Here is a 22,574-nt window from a genome sequence, read left to right as displayed (position 1 = left end):
CATATTAAAATCAAGATGGCTTAAAAGGTTCTTCTATGTTTTATGGATGTTTAAATGTTAATGTATTAATGGGATTGTTTTATTGTGTTTATTTTGGATGTTTATCATTTGTGATGAAAATTTTTAGTATTTTGTAAGCTGCTTATAAGCATAATTTTGCATTAATTAATTATAATAACAATAATTTGGCATATATAAAATTTATTGTTGTTGCTATGGTTGTGCTGTTGTTGGTTATTGTTTACCTTTATCTTGATCATGCCCCAAATGCTTTATTAGCAGAGCGCCATCAGCTGAAACTCTCTCTGCCCCCCTTTCTCTCCATTTCCTCCTCCTCCTCACCCCTAAAGTTTGTAGTAATATTCCAAATTCAAATACTGAAACATCTTTGGGAAAACTCTAAAACTGTATTTGGTGAAAAGGATTCATAGTTGTGAGCACATGCCTGGCTGAATGAAAGTGAGTTCAAGACACTGAGCCATTTAAAAACTTTTTGACCTTCCAGGTTTCTACCTTCCAAGCACGTATCTGTAGATAAGACTATAATGTTTCCTATATGAAAATTCTGGGGGTTGCATAAAGCAGGAAATGACTAGTCATTTTAGTATTCCACACTTCAGCATTTTCCTTCTCCTGTTTTTTGTTGATCTGCAGGCCCGGCACACTTCCTCTTTGGGTGTACTGTACTTTTTTGGTGTAATAAAACAAATGTAATCATCAGTTAAGACACCCTTCTTCGAAAAACATAACATGAAACCTAGCTTGTGGCAGTCCTCTTGTTCCCTAATTGTCTCCCATTTCAAATAACTACTGAAGTGAGTGGATTTTGCCAAAAATCAAAAGGAAAAAAAGATGCTGATGAAAGGCATTGCTCTTGCGAGACATAATTTGAATCAATGTATTTTTGATGCCATAGAAGAGGTAAAATCAGATCTTGACAATCTGTACAGTTACTGACAGCACAAGCCTATGCATGTCTACTTAGAAATGAGCCCCACTGAGGTCAACAAGACCTATTCCCAGGTAAGCGTGTATAGGACTGCAGTCGACAAAGCAAAAACTTAAGCATCCTAACATTTTATCAACTACATTTATGTAAGTTTTATTCTTTCAAATAAAGCAGATGTCAAGGAACGCTTGGGGATGTTAAAGCACATATCAGAATTTCACTTAGGTCCTGCCTGCAGGCTTCTGGTATGTGGTATGTCACTATGAGAAAAGGATGCTGGAATAGATGGGCCTTTGATGCAAGGAGCCTCTTTTTATGTCCTTAACATATATTTCAATGGGGTTTGGGGTTTTCTTAGGTACGAGAGATTTATACCACTGTAACAATATTCCAGATATCTGTGAGTCTGTGTTTTCATTTCTTCTCCTTCTGCTGGCAGCACTTATAATTAGAAAGCTGAGAGGGAGAGGGTACTAGACTCTGCTTGAGCAACCTGTGACTTCTTTACCTGGAAGAAAATCCTAAGACCATGACATCCTACTTTCCAGAAGCAGTAAGGAAAAGCCTCTCTCAGTGCGCCTTTAAAGGCTACTGTGACATCAGCAGGCAACAAATCTCCTTTAGTTTATTCTGCTCTCTGTTTTGTATGCTTGAAAATTAGAAGTTCTCAGAGGCAAGCTGCGCCATGCAGCAGATTTGAAAACATTTGATTAGCACAGCTACTGCCTTGGACAAATTTGGTACAAGCTATATGTTGTAGATGCAAGTTTACACTTCTCCCCTCCTGTGCATATTAAGAAAAGTCCTTTCTACCCCAATTCAACTTTAAATGTACATTCTACCACTTAATTGGCATCTTGCTAGCACTTAAAAAGAGAAACAAGTACTGAATGAAAACAAGGATTTTTGAGCAGGAACTCCTGGGCTACATCCACACTAAACATTTAAAGCACCTGGCTTCTCCCAAGGAATCCTGGGAGCTGTAGTTTGTTAAGGGTGCTGGAAATTACTGCTCTGTGAGGGTTCCCAGGATTCTTTGGGGGAGGGAAGCCGTGAGCTTTAAATGTATGGTGCAGATGTGAGTGTGTTGGTTCCTTTATTCCTTCTCCATATAGATCTTTCATCTTAACAGCAGCAAAAGAGAGGGCACACAGAAGGGACATTTTATCATCTGGACCAAAGCAAAATTTGACCTGGGGCATCAGATTAATGTGTGGTTAGAAATTGCCAGCTGCAATTTGGCTGCTGCTAGTTGAAACTGTAGGGACGCGGGTGGCGCTGTGGGTAAAACCTCAGTGCCTAGGACTTGCTGATCGTAAGGTCACCGGTTCGAATCCCCGCGGCGGGGTGAGCTCCCGTCGTTCGGTCCCAGCTCCTGCCCACCTAGCAGTTCGAAAGCACCCTTAAGTGCAAGTAGATAAATAGGTACCGCTTTACAGCGGGAAGGTAACGGCGTTTCCGTGTGCGGCGCTGGTGCTGGCTCGCCAGCTGCAGCTTCATCACGCTGGCCACATGACCCAGAAGTGTCTTCAGACGGCGCCGGCTCCCGGCCTCTTAAACGAGATGAGCACGCAACCCTACAGTCGGACACGACTGGCCTGTACGGGCAGGGGTATCTGATTGTTTGATTATTTAATTGTTGTTAGCCGCCCTGAGCCCGGCTTCGGCTGGGGAGGGCGGGATATAAATAAAATTTATTGTTATTATTATTATTATTATTATTACCTTTACCTTTACCTTTTTAGTTGAAACTGTAGGTTAGAGAGCATAAAGTTCCTGACCCAAGCCTCCCAATCTTCATACAAACAGACATACAGTGACACAGAATCAAGCAGAAACAAGGAGTCCTGCTGCAGAAGAGCTTATTAGAGAACTGACACTCTTAGAATGAGCAACTGAAAGGTGCAGTTATAATGACAGCTTCAACAAATTGAGATGTACAGTTTCAAACTGTTCCTATTTATACACTTACAGAGAGCTGCTGCTCTATACAGCACAACTCAGGGGTGTCTTCTGAAGGATAGATAATGATGTCTCCACCCTGCCAAGGGGACCATGTTAGAAAACTAGAACTGCATGTGCAAACCATGATAATCTCAAGGGTTTTTTTGTGTGTGTGGCCATGTGAGCCAGCATCTGCTGGAAAGTTTCATCTTTTAAAGCCAACACACACAGTTGTGCTCCCCAACCCACCCATTGGCCAGCACATTTACTGAATCATCTCTGGCCAGGGGTGGGGAACCTCTGTGATGCTGGTAATGGAGTTCATTGGGGCTGGCCCTCTAAGGGTCACATGCCAGCTAGCCCTAGAAGCACCACTGATTCTATGACACTGCCTGCCACAAGTAATTTAATCTATGGGTGATGACAAAATGGCACAACTAAGGCTGAAATGTGATTTGTCAGTCCGCTCTGAAGGTGGTTGGTAAGGAAAGAGAGGGAGAGAAGGAATTGAGAGGTGCTAGGAAAGTGGGACTAGCTGAGACCTAGTAAAAGAATCCCAATAAGAGGGGTGGGGAAAAGAAAGGAGAAACACAGAGCATGAATGGAGACAAGATTCATCTACTATATATCAGAGTCGTCACAATACTATAGAACAGATGTTATGAAGTCAGTAGCTTCCTGTATGGAAACACTCATGGATAGAAATGTCTTGTAATAATAATAGCTTGATCAGGCCAATGTATGTCTTGAAGTTGGATAATAGCAAGTTAAAATCTGCAGCAGAGATGAAATTTTACAGAAAGTGAAAACTGAAAAGACAATGTTGAAAAGTAGCCGCAGAGGCCTACCAAAGTTTGTGGAACAATTATTTTGGGATCCAAACATGTCTATGGCACTGCTTCAAACATTTTCTTTTGCTATGAATTTACTATGTAAATTTTACATGTTTGTATTAAAATTAAAACTATGAAACTTCTTAAGCATTCTATATGACAGCTAGATCACTCAAGTCTGTGAATGATACTGCTGATCATAATGTTCTATAAAAGAACATTACCACTGTAGCTACATTTGTCTATGATTTATTGCTTATTGTAGGCAGGGGTAATATGGCTGAATGCCCAGGGAGGCACTTGGCCATAAATCTAACCTTTTAAAAATCTTAAGACTGGGCTGAAAACTGAACATCCTCAGTAACATGATAGACCATTGAGAAATCAGTGCTCAGCTCATGGTGTAGCCAAAATTGAGCACTTTTGCATTTCATTGATTTCCACTGGGATAGTTAAGGATATGCATAACTGTTTTCCATTGAAATCAATGGACCTAAAAGTACTTAACTTTGTCATGTTGTACGTGCATAACACTTCAGTTGCACAAGACATTTTGCAATCTTCTGAACGGCACTTTCTCCATAATAGGTATTTCTAACATACAGTAAAGAGGAACTGATTTTGAGTTTTACTAGGCTCTGATCAGATGTAGGGAGTAAGGCATGCTGACTGGACTTCCACCATTTCTCTAAAGAGCTGCCAATTGCATTCATTTTGTTTCAACCACAAGTCGGACTAGACTTTAAAAACCACCATTGATCTATTTAGTATGGATTCTTCTTTCCCAGTTCTCAGTTTGTAATGTTAGAGCAAGGATGAATCTTTGTTTGATGCAATAAAAAATTGTAAATCATAGAATTGTAGAGTTGGAAGGGACCCTGTGGATCATCTAGTCCAATGTGACGAAAGTTACATATTCCAAATAACCAAGCTGTAGCTCTACGACCACGAAAGACAGTGCTTGTTACCTCATACTCCGAGATCCTGTTCTCTGGAGGCCTTAGGTATTGCAAAACCCTACGGAACCTGTGCCAAATATCTAAAGGATCTACTACTCCCTTCCCATTGAAGAGCCTTTATGCTCACAAGATTAAATGCCTTCCTCTCTGCAGTGACCAAAGGTAGATTCTCTCATACCCCATATCAAGCCTGTCTGCCTGCCTGCAACCAAGTAGTACCTGATTCAATGGACCACATTCTCTTAGACTGCTCTCTACACAGTAGACCTCCGGCCTATAACACCAAGAAGTCAAATGAGGTTTCTCCTGGCAGATCGGGACAAAGATATCACTGTTTTAGTAGCTTCCTTTTTAGCCACAATTTTACCTGAAAGGGATTCCAACAAACCATCCTTTTGGGGGACAGGGCAAAGCAGAATATCTAAGTGCACACGATCACAGTGTGACCTGATGACCCTCAACAGCTTCACCCTTGTCCTTTTAATTTTCCCAGTGACCTGAAATGTTTTATAAAGTGATGCCAATTTTATTTTATTTTTATTTTAGTCCAACCCCCTGCAATGCAGCTATCCCATATGGGGATCAAACCTGCAACCTCAGCATTATCAGCACGATGCTCTAATCAACTGAGCTATCCAGGCTTTTTGTGATGCTGCCAGTTGCCCCAAGCTGGAATTTGTGCCATTAGAGTACATTATCAAATCAGAATTACTTGAGGGCTTGCAAATGTTGGGATACTAGATAATAGCCTTGGAGGACTGACATTTACAGGAGCATATTCAGAGGCACATAGTCTCCCTTTTGTAAGGGGTAGGTTGCTGAAAGCATATTGCACCAGTGTTCCATTATTTGCCCTGACTCCGAATTAGTCCCAGGTTCAAGTCTTCTATGTACATCTGAGAGACAGTGAATAGCTCAAAGTCACTTGGTATGCTTCATGGCTAAATGGTTGAATACTGTACTCTTACCAAAACCCCACAATGCCATAACACACAATTGTGCCAGAATCGGTGTTATATGATCTTCCGGTTATGTACCCTCTGAACAGCATTATTAATCATTATTGTTTGCATTGATGCCTCACCTTATGGGCAAAGCAGTTCACAAGGCAAAATTCTGTATACAAAACAACGTCATGCTGGAGCTGTATGGAAAGAGAGAGGCTAAATATTTGATTCAGGATAACTGAGCTCTCATTCTGTTCTGCTGTTCTGTTGTAGGATAAGCAAACAATGGCCAATTCAGGGTAGAGCGATGAGATAATTTTACTATGGCCAATAGAATCAAAAACATCTCTAAGAGGCATTTATTAAGGCATTTATTTTCTAGAAAATACTTTTGGACAAAACAGGATCTTATTTCTATGTAAATCTGATGCCGGGCAGAGAAAGACTGACAAGGTAAAGAGAACTGACAACAGTAATTCTGTAGCAGGAGAGGACCGGAAATACCAGGGCTGATCTACCTCTCTGTCATGTGAGAATCTTAAGTTTTTTATCCACTGATCTTTCTTCTTGTTCACCTTACAAAACTAGAAGTTGAAGGTTTATGGGGGAAGGAGTGAGGATCCAAAGGCAACACTAGCATAGCATGAGGACTAATTGGAAAACATCATAAAGAAGCAGGGGAACTGTACAGAGGACTGGCCTCTATGAAGGACTGTTTGGTCTAAGCCTGGTTTAAAAATTAAGAAGCAAGGGCAAGCAGGGGCTTTGAAGTTGCTCCTTAGCAGTCAGCAACAGGACAGCAGACTGAGCAGTTCCAGGCATCACTGGGTCAGTTTTTCCCATGATGGTGAGATGCATTTAAAATATAGAGATTCTTTCAAATTTTATATCTCTACATTGGCACAGGCACATTTTGTGCAAATTTGCTTCCTCTTTTTTGGTGTTGTGTAGGTGCCTATGATATAATGTAGTGAGAAAGCTGTTGAGCTCACCAGAATTCTCTTCCCCAGGCTGGGTCTTCTGCCAAAAGAAGAAAAAAAAAGAAGTGGTGGTGGTTGGTTGTGGCAGAAACAGAAAGAATATTTGTGGGCATGTTGGAAAAGGCAAATCTGCAAATTGCAACAGTGTCAAGCCATAGCTATGGGTAGACATGTTGATCTAAGTTGCTTACAAACAGGTAAGTATTTATTGCTGTTTCCTAAACAAGAGACAGTAAACAGAAACTAGATCAGCATGGAAGAGCTGAGTTGCTAAATGAAACCACAGCTCTTTGCATGTTAATTAAGGTAAACTTGGGAATATGGCAGTAATTTACTCTTATTTAGTCCTACCCCAGCACAGTAGGGCTGTATGAGCAGCTGATACAGATGTGCATCAGAATGGTCATCTAGTTCTATTGAGTATGCTCATCCCATAGCATAATCACACAGTATCAAAATATTATTAGATATGGATCAGGACCACAATGTGCAAGGAAAACAGAACACTAATTAGAAAACTGTTTAGCCTTTGGGACAGTGTATACGATCAATTTAAAACCATAAATGCATGTCGCTTATTGTGCTGCTATTGTGCTTGTTTTCTTTCTCCTTTTTAAAAATACCTGCTTGCTTTAATTATTTGCATTTTATCTTGATGCTGTTTTAAAAATTATTTGTATGCTGTTTGAAGATTGGTCAAAAGGCTGAGCATGTGTACGACATGACTAGGTGCTTTCCCATCATTTCTCTTTTCACATTAATTGGGAAAATGTAGTCTAAACAGATGCATTTGTTAACATACCTGACATAGTTTTGGTTGGTTTGCTTTAAGTTTGGATCAGGTGATCCACGATTCTAAGAAAGGGAAAGGACCTTAATCTGCCTTATCAGATGACATGAACTGCAGTTATGCCATAATAAATGTGTTATATCTTTTAAGTGCCACAAGTCTCTTTGTTGTTTTTGCTGCAACAAAATAGCAGGCTGCCTCTCTGGAAATCTAGTTCAAAAAATATTATAATCAGAGGCATCTTTTTAATTGATTCATCCAACTGATATAGCTTGCAGCCCTACTCTAGTGTAAAAGGTGGTCAAAAGATCGTGAAATGAAAAGAGTAAAAGGTAAAGGACCCCTGACAGTTAAGTCCAGTCGTGAAAGACTGTAGTGATGGCTTATCTGAAAATTGTAGGGTATTACTACTGCTACTAACTTTTCTTCTTTTCATTTGGGTATATGCATACATGCACATATACCCCTGGCAACTGAAGAGGCCACCATGCCTGTGATGAAGTGAAGTCTAGTCCACAAAAATTATACTGCAAAACAATTGTTACCTTGTTTTTATTTATTTACTATATTTATATCCTGCCTTACTTGCAAGGCAATGGCATATGCCTCTCTCCCCTTCTCCATTTTATCTGCACAACTGTCTTGGAGTTAGGCTGACTGGCCCAAGCTCACCCATCCCTGGCCCAAATTCACCCCTGTGGGCTTCATGGCTGAGTGAGAATTTGAATTGGGCTCTTGGTTGTTTATACCTCAAACAGTTGCTTAATAACTACCTATTGCAAAAACATTTCATGTTAATCCTTGTAAATGCTTAATCTGTTAAAAGAAAAGTGGTGCGGCAAAACCTTCCAAGCTTTTGAAGAGAGTACAGAATGTTATTCTCTCACATAGCTTGTCTTTAAAAAGTTCAAAATAGCCTTCCCTAAAAGTGATGTATTGAATGGACACTATTCTACTTTCAATATCTTGCTCGCTCATGTTCTCTTCAGTATTCGAATCCACTTGGATGAAAAACCTTTGCGGAGATATTAAATATGTTTTGATTTATGGCTTGGCATATAACCTTTCTAGAACCTTGAGGTCAATTTAAAAAGTAAGAGTCCTGCATGAAGCATATTACATTTCCTTCCAGCATAATGAAAAGGTATACCCTGCTGAGATGATGGGTCCAATAGTATATGGAGTTTTAATTTGATCCTGCTAACTTGAAGTACTGCATGCTAGGATATGCAATTGCTGCATGACACACCGTCACTGGAATATGATTCTTGTGTGTGCCTTATGTAATTTCTTTTAACTTAAAAAAGTTGGGCTAAGGTTAACATATAAATTTCTGCCCTCTGAAAAATGTCAGCGAGGACAGGAAGTTTCTCCATGCCATTTTCTTATGCTTCATATATATATATTTGTTGAAAACTACTTTTCAGAGAACTTAATATGCTATATTTTTCCTGTGTGTTGTTCAGAGTTCTGGAAATGCACACAGGCCCTACTATCCAAATGCTTGTTATACAAAAAATCACTTATCCAAACACAATGAATTAGTACCCCAACCTTACTATACACACTGCAGATTCATATATCCAAACAGCAAGAGATGGATGTAGTACTGTGAACAAATAAGTGCTGGTGGTGCCATACTGGAGAGCTGTATGAGTCTAGGGTTGCCATACGTTCGAAATTTTCTGGACATAGCCAGGAAATGTATCTGGATTTTAACCTTTTGAAATATGACAATCCTCTATGAGTCATACACCATGCTGGTTAAGCCAGACTGCTGTTCTCAGGTGTGATGGAAGTCACTGTCCCTTTGCCAGTGCTGAAGTAAGATCCAGCTGCCCTTCCAGCCAACTCCTGCTTCGGGCAGCAAATTGTCTTGGGGCAGGCCTTGTGCATGCCCCCAAGTTGGATGATGCCTTAGTATGTTTAACGTTGCAGACTTGATATGCTATACAATTGGTTTTGCCTTCCCTCAGCCAAATGGTCAGACTGGGGGGGGGGGGGGCAGAAAAAACCCACCTCGGGTCAGATTGCTTTACAACTGGCTAGGTAACAATTCATGCTCCTTCTTTAGTTGCTTTACAGGGTAATGCTACGCATGTTTTCTTCAGAAGTGGGTCCCACTGTGTTCATTGGGGCTCACTCCCAGGTAAGTGAACATAGGCATGAACAAGGCCGGCCCACCCATGAGGGAAGGTGTGGCAACTGCCTCAGGTGGCAGGACCAACAATCCTGCTGTATATATTTACAACCCCCTTGTTCCTGATGCAGATCTTCACTTCTACCCCTTTTTCCTTAGTAGGGAGGAGGTGGCACCATTTTGTGGCTCGCCTCAGGTGCCAAAATGTCTTGGGCTGGCCTTGGGGTTGAAACCTTCGACCTTCCATCAGTTTTGCCTCATCCGCTGACAAGCCACAAACCTGCTCAGGTTACTCCATTCATGGCACAGAGAAGCTTGTTGAACAGGCTCACTTCTTCCTATCGACCGGTAGAAGCTTATACTGTATTTACTGTATGCACAAAACTGCATAAATATAATATTTTGTTAAACTCAGTCGTGTCCTCTTGAGCAACTCTTAAAAAAAAACAAAAACCACTCGCCCAGCTTTTCCAGTTAATTCGGTATAATACTCCCCCTCCCACCCGTCTCGTTTTCTCTCCCACTTGGTTCAGCCCGGGCCAAACGGCGCGCCTCTTTGAAGACATTCTTTCCTCAGTTCCCACCCCCTTACTTTTCTCAGCCAGTGGTTCAGCCCGGGACCTCCGCTCGCCGGCGGAGAGCGGTACTACTGTAAATCAAACTGCTGCTCTTTGCTCCGACAAGTTCCATCTCCTCAGCTCCTTTTGCGTAGTAGGGCTTGAAGCGCCATGTGTGCGCGTGCGCAGGGCGGCCCCGCTCCGCCCCCTTCTCCTTTCGCCGCTTCAGTCGCGTTTGGGTTGCCTCGCGCCGGATCCTCCTCCTCCTCCCTCCCTCCTTCCCTCTCCACCTCGACGGTTGGGGCGCGCGCCGCCAGTGGCAGGCGGGAGACGGGGCGCGCGCGCGCCATCTCTGCCTCTCTCTGTGTGTGTCTCTTTTTTCTGTGAGCCAGGAGGAGGGGAGCCTCCAATGCCGCTGCTGTGAGATGGCATCATTTTGTTGCGCTGTGGCGGCAGCGGCGTTAGTGGCAGCGGCGTTTGGGAGCGGTGCCGAGGGCTGAGGCGGCGTCGGCGGCTGGCGTGGAGGGGGAAGGACAACCCTCCGCCACAGCGAGGCGGCGGCGGCACCACAACGCAGCTGGGCTCAGCGCCACGGTAAGGCAGGCACCGAAAAGCAGCCAGCTTGACTGGACTGACTGACAAATAAACAGGCTGCGCAGCCAACGCCAGCTCTTCTCGGTCGGTTCCTGGCGGCGGTGGCCTGACGGAGACTCCTGAGGGAGAGACGCGTCGTGGGGGCCCTGCATTTCTCGCCCCCTTTGGGGGAGGGGGGTGCCTCGCTTTAGCGGGTGGGAGCAAAGGGTGCGAAACTGCGAGACTCCCCCCCTCGCACCCACCCCTTCTCTATCTCTCTGCCGGGCCCTCCTGCTGGTTCGGGGGGTGGAGGGCGAAGGGTGCCCCGTGTCTTCTTGCTTCGCCTGCCTCCCCCTTCCAACCCTTTTGCCACTCTTGCCCTGGTGTCACCTTGTTTATTCATTTCGTGGATCTTTAACTGGCGGCAGGGGCGGGGTAAGGCAGGCCGTGGGAGATGGGCCAGCTTGAGCCTTGAACCCTGTTAGCAGCGCTGAGTGGATTGGCAGAGCCGTCAGCGCCCTGGGAAGCAGTCCCGGCAGGGCGGCCCCCTGCCTCTCGATCCAAAGGGGGAGGAGAATATTAGTTACATTTTGATTGCTGTTTACCTTCGTTCTTGGAAAGGGGGTAGAGGAAGAAGGAAGAGGCACTCTCACTTTGGGATGACCTACTGTGACTCTGCAGCCTGTCATTCTCTCTCTCTCCCTCTCGCCCGCCCCCCAGCTTCGTCCTATCACCCTCCCTCTTTTTGCCTAAAATACTGCACAACATTGCTTTTCTCTATTGCTGCAAAGGGAATGGAAGGCCTGCGACGGTTGATCATACCTTCCTACCAGAATACTGCGTATTCCACCACGTATCTGAAATAATATTGTTTGCAGCTGGATTCTGTTGTATGCTTGGTTGAAAGTTAAGTCGCACTGAATCTGATGTGACTTGCTTCCAAGTAAGTGGGCATATGATGTAGCCTTAACGAATGCTAATAATAAAAAAGATAGTGTTATGCAATAGGACGGTAATGGGACTCTTCAGAAACTCGATCAGAACAAGGAAGGTCCTGCATAATAGAGGCTTACAATACTTCAGTGTTGAGGTGATGTGACAGTGTCTGCTCTAAGTCTTATGCAGCTGAACTCTCCCAAAATGTTAACAACTCCACAAGTTATTACAATTAGTGCTCAAGTACTGTGTGTTTGTAAATCTACATGGCTGAATGTGCACTGTTGAGTATTTTATTATTAAGTTTCTAGTATGAATCAAATATATCATATCCTGTTTTTCTGTTACGAACTCAAGGGTTTCCAGGGTATTCATGAGACGCCAGCTATACTCAGACATGTTTTTAGTGCAGTTGCTACACTATGTGCCTTAGACCATGGCTTGAGACCGAAATACTGTACATGTTAAGATGTTGCTTTTTTGACATGCAGGTGTTCTACAGCAGTAGTTTTCATCAGATTCAGCACCCATCTTTAACCCCAATCTGCAATATGGAATCATTTTATTTGGACTTTCTAGGAGATATTTAGACATCACACTAAACAAAGGTTTTCTTCAACACAAGAGCCACAGTGAACCTCAGGCTTGAGTGCTCCCCTATTTTCACCCACATGGCCAGGAGAATTTTGGAAGCTTTTATTTTAATTTCTTTTAACTATAACTTTACATTTTGTCTAAATGGTAGATCATAGTTTAACACCAACAGTGCTAAACAGTCAGTTTAAATAAGAATAATTATTTCCAATTCAGGCAAAATAAGAAGTCATGTTTATAGGAAACAGGAAATAAGTTTCCATAGTCTTTCTATTCCATCTGTGTAGGAGGAGAAAATGGAAGAAGGGGAGTGGGAGCCCAAGGTTTGCTTCTTTTTGTGCATGTCTTTCTAAACCATGATTTAACACAGGATGAGAAACCTTTCTATTTCCTGCAACATTCCTTTGGAAATGCTAGAGACAAAAGTGTTCCAGATTGAGTGATCCAAAATAAAGACTGCCCTGCTTCAATTTTCACTAATGTTAAAATTTGCAGGCCTGTTCTGCCCAGAAGTAAGCCTCATTGGATTTGATTGGTTGATCTCAAGTATATAGAGGTTTTTAAAACAGACAACAAACTAACACAGCACTGATCTGAATACTTATTTCTCTCCAACTTTAGTATGCCCCCCACCCATGCATAAGTTTGGCAGAAGCTTACTATTTTTTCCTTAAGCAGCTGGGGGGGAAACTTAATCTCTCCAAACCATATAATCAGAAAGAAGAGGTGAGGGAGAACATCAATCATTTTTTTCTCAAGTAAAATACTCCCCTTCCACTTGCTCAGGAGCTACATGGAAAGATCAGGAAAATGCTTCTTTAAACACCCAGGAAAATTAAGGAGTAAATAAAAAGGAAGCAGCTCTGTTGGGATGGAAGAATAGAGTATTTGGGTCAGGGATTACATGTCTGGGTTCAGGACAGAAAATGCATGTGTGAATGACTTGTGCTAGAGAATGGGCATGGGGGGAGCACAATCACCTTGGTTCTGGACCTCTCAGTGGCTTTTTATATCATTGACCATAACTGTCTGTCTCAGATGTCACTTGAGGACACTGTTCCTGCATGGGGGTTACAGTTCAGAAGATGGTGCTGGAGGACTTACGTTCTACCTATTGTCCTTTGGCATTCTTCACTGTCCTTTTTTATTTCCCATACTTTTTAACATACATGAAACTACTAGTGAGGTCATGCAGCTCCATCTCTCTTTTCCACATTCTTATCCTAAGGAAACCCTGAACAGATACCTGGGGGCAGTGTTTGGGTAGATGAGGTTAAACAACAAGACAAAAGTGCTGTGAGTTGGGGAAAACTGCACATCCAGTTGGCATTGTATTCCCCCTAAGGGGCCAAGTGAACATTTTGGGAGTGCTCCTGGACTTGGTGCTATCTGTGGAGGCACATGTAACATTGGTGGCCCATGTGTTTTAACTAGTTTGAGCTGTTTTGTCTTATCCAGAGGAGGCAGATCTTGCCTCAGTGTCATTTGTGTTGGTTACATTCAGGTTGGATTACTTGAATGCACTCTGCATGGAGCTTCTCTTAAAGATGATACAGTAGTTTCAATTACTGCACCACGTATGTGGTAGCAAGAACACTTCTAGGAGTCAAGCGTTCTTATCTTATTACAGCGCCAGTTACACTACCTGCCTGTTCACTTCTGGGCCCAATTTAAGGTGATGGTGTTTAAAATAGTAAAGACTTTGGGTCTAGACTGTCAGAAGGACTGCCTACATTAATAAGTACCTGCTAGAAACCTGAGATTGACATCCGAGGCCTTTCTCTGTGGTCCACTGATAAAAATGGTCAGGTTGTTGAGTACAAACCCATATTTCTGAAATGCCGTCTCTGAGGGAATTTATATGGCTCCATTTCTGCTGATCTTCAGGGAAACCCAGGGTTGTTTTTTGTTTTTGTTGTAATTTGGTCAGCTTTTGGATGATTTTAGGATTTTATCTATTGCTGTTATTTTCGTGTTAATTGGTTTTACTGCTACTTTAAATTTTGGATTTTTAATGTATAGCATTGATTTGTTGGGAAAGTATACACACTAAAAGATAAAGTAGAAACATGCTGTAGCTGTCACAATGTCTTCTTCCACATAATGGAGTTCCTTTACATTTGGTCTCTTCATATCTGCTTTTTCTGTTAAAGCTAAGCCCTAAAAATAAATGGTGGTGGCATGATTACTTTTGGATTACAACACTTTTGGGTTACAACACAAGGAACTGCAATAGGGAACTGGATCTGAATCCTTATGTCTTCTAACCCTGCTCCCCAGGCCTAATTCAATGGATGGATGGGGCTGTCCTCTGCCAATCACCTGACTTCACAATGACATTGGGTGACATGACACTTTGAAAAGGCAGGTATGCTTCAGATGCCAGGTGTGCAGATGATTGATGAGGCTTTAAAACTCATTTTGGCCCATCTACCTTTTTATCAGCTCACACCTGACATATAGGACATCATGTGACTGGCAGGTAAGCATGGCTTAGCCAAAATGGCTCAGAGGTTTCTATAGCCATGTTCTACAATGTGTGTAACTTATGTAATATTCCTTTTAGGCATGGTCTAGCCAAAGTTAAGCACCTAAGATTGCAGTATTATGCATACTTTGGAGTATTAAGCATAATTTGATTTACTTCCATAGCATGCATAGGAGCAGATTGTAAGTCACATTGCTTTAAATAAAATAGATTTAAGTATGCTCAGACCAGTGGGATTTGTAGCCCCTTTCTTCACTTGAGTATCAGCATAAACTTGGTGCTTAAGATGATCCTCTAAATAAAGTGGTTAAAGTGTTAATCTTTGAGTTTCTGTTTAAAAAATGAAAAAGAGCTGAGTGTGTACACAGGTTGGGGACAGTTAGAACAGGGCTAGGCAACCTCAGGTTCAGGCCAAACATTGCCTTCCAGACTTTTTGCAGGCCACAACCCCTCTCCCCACATCACACCTTTCACTGGTATTGCTTTACCATATTGCTTTATATTTGAGTGTTTCTGCCTTGCTGAAATGTGTCCTTTGCCTTTGATAATGACTCTTCCTTGCCTGGATAGAGAATAGAGAGGGGTATGTAAATGTGCATGGAAATAATCCTATCATACAAAGGTGAAATGTTCACTGCTCTTCTCACTTTTGCATGTGGCCCCCAGAAGATTGCCCAGAAGGGAGTGAGGCCCTCTGCCTGGAAAAGGTACCATCCATCCCTGAGTTAGTGGTTAAGTTGAGTTCTCATGTTATTGCTGTTTAGGTGTAATGGGGCGGTGGAAACTGTGAGTAAGATAATGTGGTGTGTCCTGTGAGTTCATCTTATAGCATGGTGGATAAAAATCAATGTTTGATATACTTGGGTTTTAAAAGTCATTTATTAAGAATTTATGTTAAAATAAATTGGTTAAAATGAAACCTTGCCAGTTAAACTCCACTATTCTTAACTAGTAGCAGCTGGTGGAGTGGGACAGTTTAGCTTACCTGGCTTTTCATTGTGGAGGTTGCTTCTGAGAACCAACAGGAGGGATGAGGCGGTGGGCAACGTGAAGGTGAGGCAAATTAGCTCTGCTGCTGCACCCACATCATACCCACCTTCCTGCTCCTTACTTTGTGTTAGGAAGTCAGGTAAGCAATGCCACTCCATTCCACCGCTTCTGCTCCTTAAATTTGAATTGGTTAGCTGCCTGATTCACATGTAATAATGGCTCTGTGGATGAGCCTCCAAAAGGTCGCGTGAAGTATAGGGCTCACATGCTCCACCTTCCTTCTCCTGTGGTACAGCTAGGAGGAAGACTTCTGCTCTGTTCAGTTGTGCTTTCAATGGCTTAGTGTTGCATATAAAACAGGGTTCATGGCTTAAAACACACAAGGATAGTTAAACAAATCAATTTCATAACTCATAATTAGCTTGAATTTAACTCATGAATTTATTTGGTTATGTTTGGTTATTCAAAAATTCTGGAGAGTAATCTTGGTTTTAAAAAAAATCACAGGATAACAGATCATTGTGATCCAAAGAAAATATTACTAGCCTATCTAAAATAATATGTTGAGAAATATGATTTAGATATACTGCTGTGTTAGTAGCAAACGCCTTGGAATGGCTCAAAAAACAATTGTGATATTGCTTGGATGTAGTTCTGTACACACTTACCTAGAGGGAAGGACCATTGAATTAAATTGGTGTTACTTTGTGTAAACATGCATAGGATTTAGCTGAGGAGGGTCCTATTTGGAACTGATCCTCCATCCTGGGATGAAGCTGAGAAAGCTGATGAAAATTTAAGTGGACAAGACATAGCATCAGTGCGACATGGTTATCTCTGGCTGAATATAAACTGTATAAAAAGGACAGGGAATGACATACTGGAGGTGGTGTCACTCTGTACATCAAAGAGGACATTAAGACTAGCAAGCTAGAAATCCCTGAAGGGGCAGGTCCTTCCACAGGACTCTTGTGGTTGGTGATACTGGGCCACTTAGTAATTTAGTACAAAACATATTATCACTCCCCTGATCAAAATGCTTCAGGATATCTTGAGATGAAGAATAAAATCAAGGAAGCATCCTAAGGATTCAGATGTTGTAGTGATGAGTGACATCAATTACCCATACATAGACTGGCTCTATATGTGTTCCAGTCATGATCAAGAGGTAAAATTTTTATATAGAGGCAGCCCACTGTTTGTGCAAATTCTAAATGTTCATGACTGCATATTGCACCGAATCCAGAAATATCATAAAGACATTACTGAAACATCACTAAAATGGTGGGGTGTTTGCAGGCTTTTTCAGTGGGTTTCAGTTATACGTGATTTCACTGTTGCTCATGGTGCCTTGGAACGTAACCCCACATAAACAAGGGCTGCCTGTACACTAAATCACTGTGCCCTAGAACAGTTTGTCATGCAATTGATCAGAGTGGTGGTGATCCTGGAATTAACCTTGAGTGGTGCCCAGGATCTAGTGTGAGATGTAAGTGTTGTTGAACCAATTGAGAGTGGTGACCATAGTGCTGTTTAATTGAATATACATGTACATGGCCAATTGCCAAGAAAAATATAACACAGTCACATTTTACTTCAAAACAGGAAACTTCCCCAAAATGAAGGGATTGATAAAAAGGAAATTGAAAGCCAAATATACTAAAATGCTTGGGAGTTGTTAAAAAACACAACATTAGAAGTTCAACTGCAGTGTATACTGTAGCTCAGGAAACATACAAGAGGATAGTAGCATGGTTAACGAGCAGAGTCAAAAACCGTATTAGAGGCCAGAAGGCTTCCTTCAAAAATTTGAAGTCTTGTCCAAATGAAGAGAACAAAATGGAACACAATCTTTGGCAAAACAAATGCAATCAAGACAGTAAGGGATGCTAAAAAAGAATTTGAGCGGCACATTGCTAAAAACCTGGAGACCAACAACAAGAAGCTGTATACAGTAAATACTTTAGTAACTGAAGTATAGGGGAACTGTTGGGCCCTTGGATGAATAGGGAGTCAAAGGTGTACTAAAGAAGGATAAGGAGATTCTCGAGAAGCTGAATTACTTCTTTGCATCTGTCAGTGGAAGATAAAGGGTAGATCCTAGTGCAGGGGTCTTCAAACTAAGGTCTGCAGGCCAGATCCAGTCCACGAGCCTCCTAAACCCGGCCAGCCCGAGATGCATGAGTACTGGCAAGGAGAATGTCCAAAATATTACTGAAGGCACAGCCATGTTGATACTAAGCTTAGGCAGCGGTTTAGTGCCCTTGTGCATGCGGAAAGCGAGGAAAAGCTGTGAGGCAAAAGAAGCACAGCGGGCAAAAGTGGAGCTGAGCCTTTGCGGTGGGAGGAGGCGGATAATATGGTGGCCTGGTTGGTCCTTTTGGCGCATGCGCACTGCGGTGTTTGTGTATTCTAGCTGCGCGGTATCGGCAGCATCAGCAGCTCTGGGGGAGGAGGGGAAGATGGCATTGTCCTCGCTGGAGCAGAAACTGTCCTGCTTGGAGGCCAAGCTGAAGCAGAAGAACAGGGAAGCCCAGATGTGCATCAACCTCAACTTGGAGATCTGTCTGACCTGGACTTGGCCTAGTAAGGGAGGCTTTGAGGGGAGAAGCGGTGGCGGCGGCAGCAGCAGAGGAGGCTCCCTGGAAGGGCCCCCCCCCCCGCTTGGGTGACGGACACAGGCCTGCCTGGCACGAGATGCACCTGCCAGGTTCCCCCGCCCGGAGGGAGGATTGTGCGTGCTTGGAGAGACGGAAGCGAAGGCAGGGCTCCAGCTCCGCCCTGCCAGGCTGCTCCTGCTTTTCCTGAAGGCCGCCACCACCGCGTCTTCCACTCCGAAGCACCTAAAGTTTCTTCTCCCCAGCAGAGCCACTGGAGACTTGGCTATGGTGGGGGAGCCTTACTGCACATGGCAAGGTGCCCTTGCCGTCCTCTGCCGGGCCATGTGGCCAGCGGTGCCCTCTCTTCTCCAGAGCCCACACGCCTTTGTCCAGCATGGTGGTCTGCCCACGTCTCCAGTCCTCGGCCACCGCCACCTAGGGCTGGCCACTCCTCTGGCTGCTTCTAGCTGCAGCTGCCGCTGCTGCCTTGTTGTAGCTGTGGGGGACTGCCTTTGGGTCACTTTCTGTGGGGTGGGGGAAATAAAGGTAAAGGTACCCCTGACCATCAGGTCCAGTCGTAACAGACTCTGGGGTTGCGCGCTCATCTCGCTCTATAGGCCGGGAGCCGGCGCTTGTCCGCAGACAGCTTCTGGGTCACGTGGCCAGCGTGACTAAGCTGCTTCTGGCGAACCAGAGCAGCACACGGAAATGCCATTTACCTTCCCGCTGGAGAGCGGTCCCTATTTATCTACTTGCACTTTGAGGTGCTTTTGAACTGCTAGGTTGACAGGAGCTGGGACCGAACAACGGGAGCTCACCCCGTCGCGGGGATTCAAACTGCTGACCTTTCCGATCGGCAAGTCCTAGGCTCCGTAGTTTAACCCACAGTGCCACCCGCGTCCCATGGTGGGGGAAATAGAAGCCTGCTTTGTCATCAGTTCTGGAGAGCTCGGGGTTTAATTTTATTATATTTCACGGCTCTTTCTCACTCTACCAACTTTTCCAGGAGAGCTGTCGCTTTTCTCTCTCTTCTCTCCGAGGTTTTGCTAAGAGCTTTCAGCCAGCAACTGGTGTCCTCGGACATCCCCGGGGCTTTACTCGCCGCCTCCTCTCTCCTCGACCTCAAACTTGCATGTCAGCCTCCTGGAGTTCAGGAGGCGCGTGTGTCACCAAAGAAAGAATCGGGGAATGGGAATTTGTGTACAGGAGAAAGATTTGTCCCCTGTTCTCTCTCATTCTTTCTCAAGTTGTTGCTTGTGTGAGGCTGGCGGTGTGTGGCGACGGCCATGGGGGGAGAGCTGGGGGGAACTCTCCAGTGAACAAATTGGCAAAAAGCTGTAGCCTTTTATTACAACCCCCAACACACACACTTTAATTGTAGTTGATTTGCAGGGAATCTGGGTTCCTGACTTTTCCAAACACACTTTTCAAAAGAGTCCTGGATTCCAGACATCTCATTCTGTCTTTAAACAACTTCAGTTTCAGCGCAGTTGAAAAGTTTATGTTGTTTAAAATCATTCTTCATTTTAACATTCTATTGTTTTCCTGCTTTTTGTGCACTGCAAATAAAATCTGTGCAGTGTGTGTAGGAATTCGTTCATATTTTTTTCAAACTATAGTCCGGCCCCCAACAGTGTCTGAGGGACAGTGAACCGGCTCCCTGTTTAAAAAGTTTGAGGACCTCTGTCCTAGTGCCTGAACTAACTCTTACAGGGAGGGAATATGACAAACTGAGGCTGATAGTGGTGACGAGAGATGACATTCTAGACAAAATAAAAAGTCACATAAATCATTTTAAGATGCATTTAAATGTAAATCATTTAAAGCAAGCAGGAATCTTTTACCCAACATGGAGCTCGAACCCACAACCCTGAGATTAAGAGGCTCATGCTCTACTGACCGAGCTATCCCAGGGGTTCATCTGACAACCAAGAACATAAGAACTTGCTGGCTCATCTATTACAGCAACCTGTTCTCTTTCAGAAACATTACTGCTTCCAACTGTGGAGTCAGAGTATCGCCATCATGGCTAGTAACCATTGATAGTCCTCTCCTCCATGAACTTGTCTTTTAAAACCATCACTGCCTCCTGTGGGAGTGAGTTCCATAGTTTAACTGTGCTCTACGTGAATAAGTAATTCCCTTTATCTGTTCTGTATCTTCCAACATTGAGCTTCATTGGATGTTCACAAATTCTAGTGAGAATTCACACATTATGAGTGAGGGAGAAAAAACTAATTTCTTTTCAATTTCTCCATGCCATGCATAACTTAATGAACTTCTATCATGTCACCTCTTACTCAGCTTTTCCAAAAATAAAAAGTCCAAAATGTTTCAACCTTTATTCAAAGGGGAGTTGTTCCACTCCCTTGATCATTTTGGTTGGTACTTTTCTTAACTTTCCCCAGCTCTACAATATTCGTTTTAGGTGTGGAAACCAAAACTGGATACAGTATTACAGATGCAGTTGCACCATAGATTTGTATAACTGCATTATGATATCAGCAGTTTTATTTTCAATTCCTTTCCTAATGGAATTTGACCTTTTCACTGCTTCTGCACACAGGGTCTACCTCTTCATCAAACTGTCTACTGTGACCATAAGGTCTTGTTTCTGGTCCTTCATGGCCTGCCAGACCCCATGAGTATGTATGTGAAATTATGATTTTTTGCTCCAACATGCATGTGTTACACAAAGCGTTAAACTTGCAATTCAGTCAGTTTGGAGAGGTATTTTTGGAGCTCTTCGCAATCTCTTCTTTGCTTTATTAATCCTGAACGATTTAGTATCATTAGAAAATTTGTCCACCTTACTACTCAGTCCTAACTCTACATCATCATCATCATCATCATCATCATCACTTTTGATACCTTTTTCATGATCAAATTGAACATCTTCCCCTTTTGCATTTATGATTGCCAACGGTTTATCTTTCCTTGATTCACTGTGCTGCTGTATTATTTAGGTACCCATACATTTTAGGTAATCTTTAAATCATCAACTTACAATACTATTTACCTTAGTTTCTGTGTTTTGTAATTAAAATTAATTCTGTATTTATTTAAAACATTCCTTGCCCACTCTGCATTGCCAAAGCCTTTCTGTATAATTCTAGTAACTAGACATAAGTGCCCTAAACATTGCTATTTGTCTGCTTTTAATTTCATTTAGGGACAGATGCATGTGGTTATAGAAAGATGGTAAATCCTCACTATTTTTAATTGGGATAGATTGTCAAGCATAGATTTAGCATAGTCTTTTTATAGAATATGGCCCAGCAACTGGAGAAGGTCAAGGGCAGAGAGCAGGCTAGTGAACAGTCTTGGGAAGCCACCAGGTGAATTTTGGAAAATATTGGGAGGGTGAAGTTGAAATAGGTCTGTTAAGCAACTGTGGTTAATTGCTCAGATATTCTAGTAAAAACAAACAAACCCTAAGGCTTATATAGATGGAGGGGTGGGGTGATTTCTGAAGTGGTTGGTTATAATTAGATAAACCAACTGCAATTGCAAATGGTTGGGATGGGGTAATTGCAGTTTCTTGTCTGGCCTGGCCTTGTTTTAAAATTTCTTTGGTGGAAGTCAGTGTAGAACTTTATAGGGCTCTCTAAAACCCATCATTCTTGATACTCAGTTATTAGAAAGATTTGCTCTCATGGTTATCACCAAAAATTAGATGTTTGGGAAAGCTAGTTTCACAAAATCCTGTTTGTGTCTGTGCTGATATATTTATAAATGATCCGCACGATTTTTTTTTTTCAGAAACGGAGAAGACTTTGTGCAGAATGTATACATGTTACAATATAGATGTGATAAGCATCATCTTCTGATAAGCATGTGAACTGGCCATTTGTTTAATCATGCCAGTTATATCACTGCTGTGTTTATACAGCATTGTGCTGTGGCATTTAGCACATCCTTGTACTATTTTTTTTGGGGGGGGGGTACAGTTGTTCCTTATTCTTCTCATATCCTGTTATGTGTGTTTTCTGCAGTTTTATACAGTCCTAAACATACCAAATTTACCTGAATCAAACATAGTATCTGGAATCAAAAGTACTATGTGTAGAACCTAAGGGGCACTACAGGCCTGCTGAAAACTGTTCCTGCAAGTTTTATGTAGTGTGGGGTTGTGCAAGTGTTTGGCTCTTGTGTCTGTTTTCAATATTAGACTGTCAGATGCTCCTGGAAAAGCATGGCATGGGGGATATAGGAGGAATTCTTGAAAATGTGGTGAGATTTACTGTAAAACAAGGGTATATATTCGTATTAATAATTTGTGACATGGATATAT

General features: G+C 42.7%; 1 protein-coding gene and 2 long non-coding RNA genes across 8 annotated transcripts in view; 1 reads left to right on the top strand and 2 right to left on the bottom strand.

Moving 5' to 3' along the window:
* The window catches only part of LOC310682563, a 238,227-nt gene extending 237,881 nt beyond the window's left edge, over positions 1-346 (bottom strand). Inside the window, exon 1 of one of the 2 annotated variants that reach the window (XR_014513998.1) lies at positions 246-346. This is a non-coding gene — a long non-coding RNA (uncharacterized lncRNA). The remainder of the gene's footprint in view (positions 1-245) is intronic. The other variant, XR_014513999.1, reaches the window with a different exon arrangement.
* Positions 347-5,986: 5,640 nt separating this feature from the next.
* LOC310682551 lies at positions 5,987-10,271 on the bottom strand. Its single transcript, XR_014513982.1, has 2 exons — positions 10,135-10,271; positions 5,987-6,652 (listed from the first exon to the last, which is right to left on the bottom strand). It is a non-coding gene; the product is annotated as an uncharacterized lncRNA (long non-coding RNA).
* The window catches only part of WWP1 (WW domain containing E3 ubiquitin protein ligase 1), a 45,737-nt gene continuing 33,363 nt past the window's right edge, over positions 10,201-22,574 (top strand). The window contains exon 1 of one of the 5 annotated variants that reach the window (XM_083451012.1): positions 10,201-10,693. The gene's annotated coding sequence lies outside the window, so the exon portion shown is untranslated. Of the gene's footprint in view, positions 10,694-11,436; positions 11,616-22,574 lie in introns of those variants that run through there. The other 4 variants (XM_083451014.1, XM_083451016.1, XM_083451013.1 and 1 more) reach the window with 4 other exon arrangements.

This window comes from Podarcis tiliguerta (assembly GCF_965153285.1).
Source record: "Podarcis tiliguerta genome assembly, chromosome: 7".
Classification (NCBI taxonomy): Eukaryota; Metazoa; Chordata; class Lepidosauria; order Squamata; family Lacertidae; genus Podarcis; species Podarcis tiliguerta.
The sequence above is the reverse complement of the archived record's forward strand: the minus strand, read 5'-3'. Positions and strand labels throughout refer to the sequence as shown.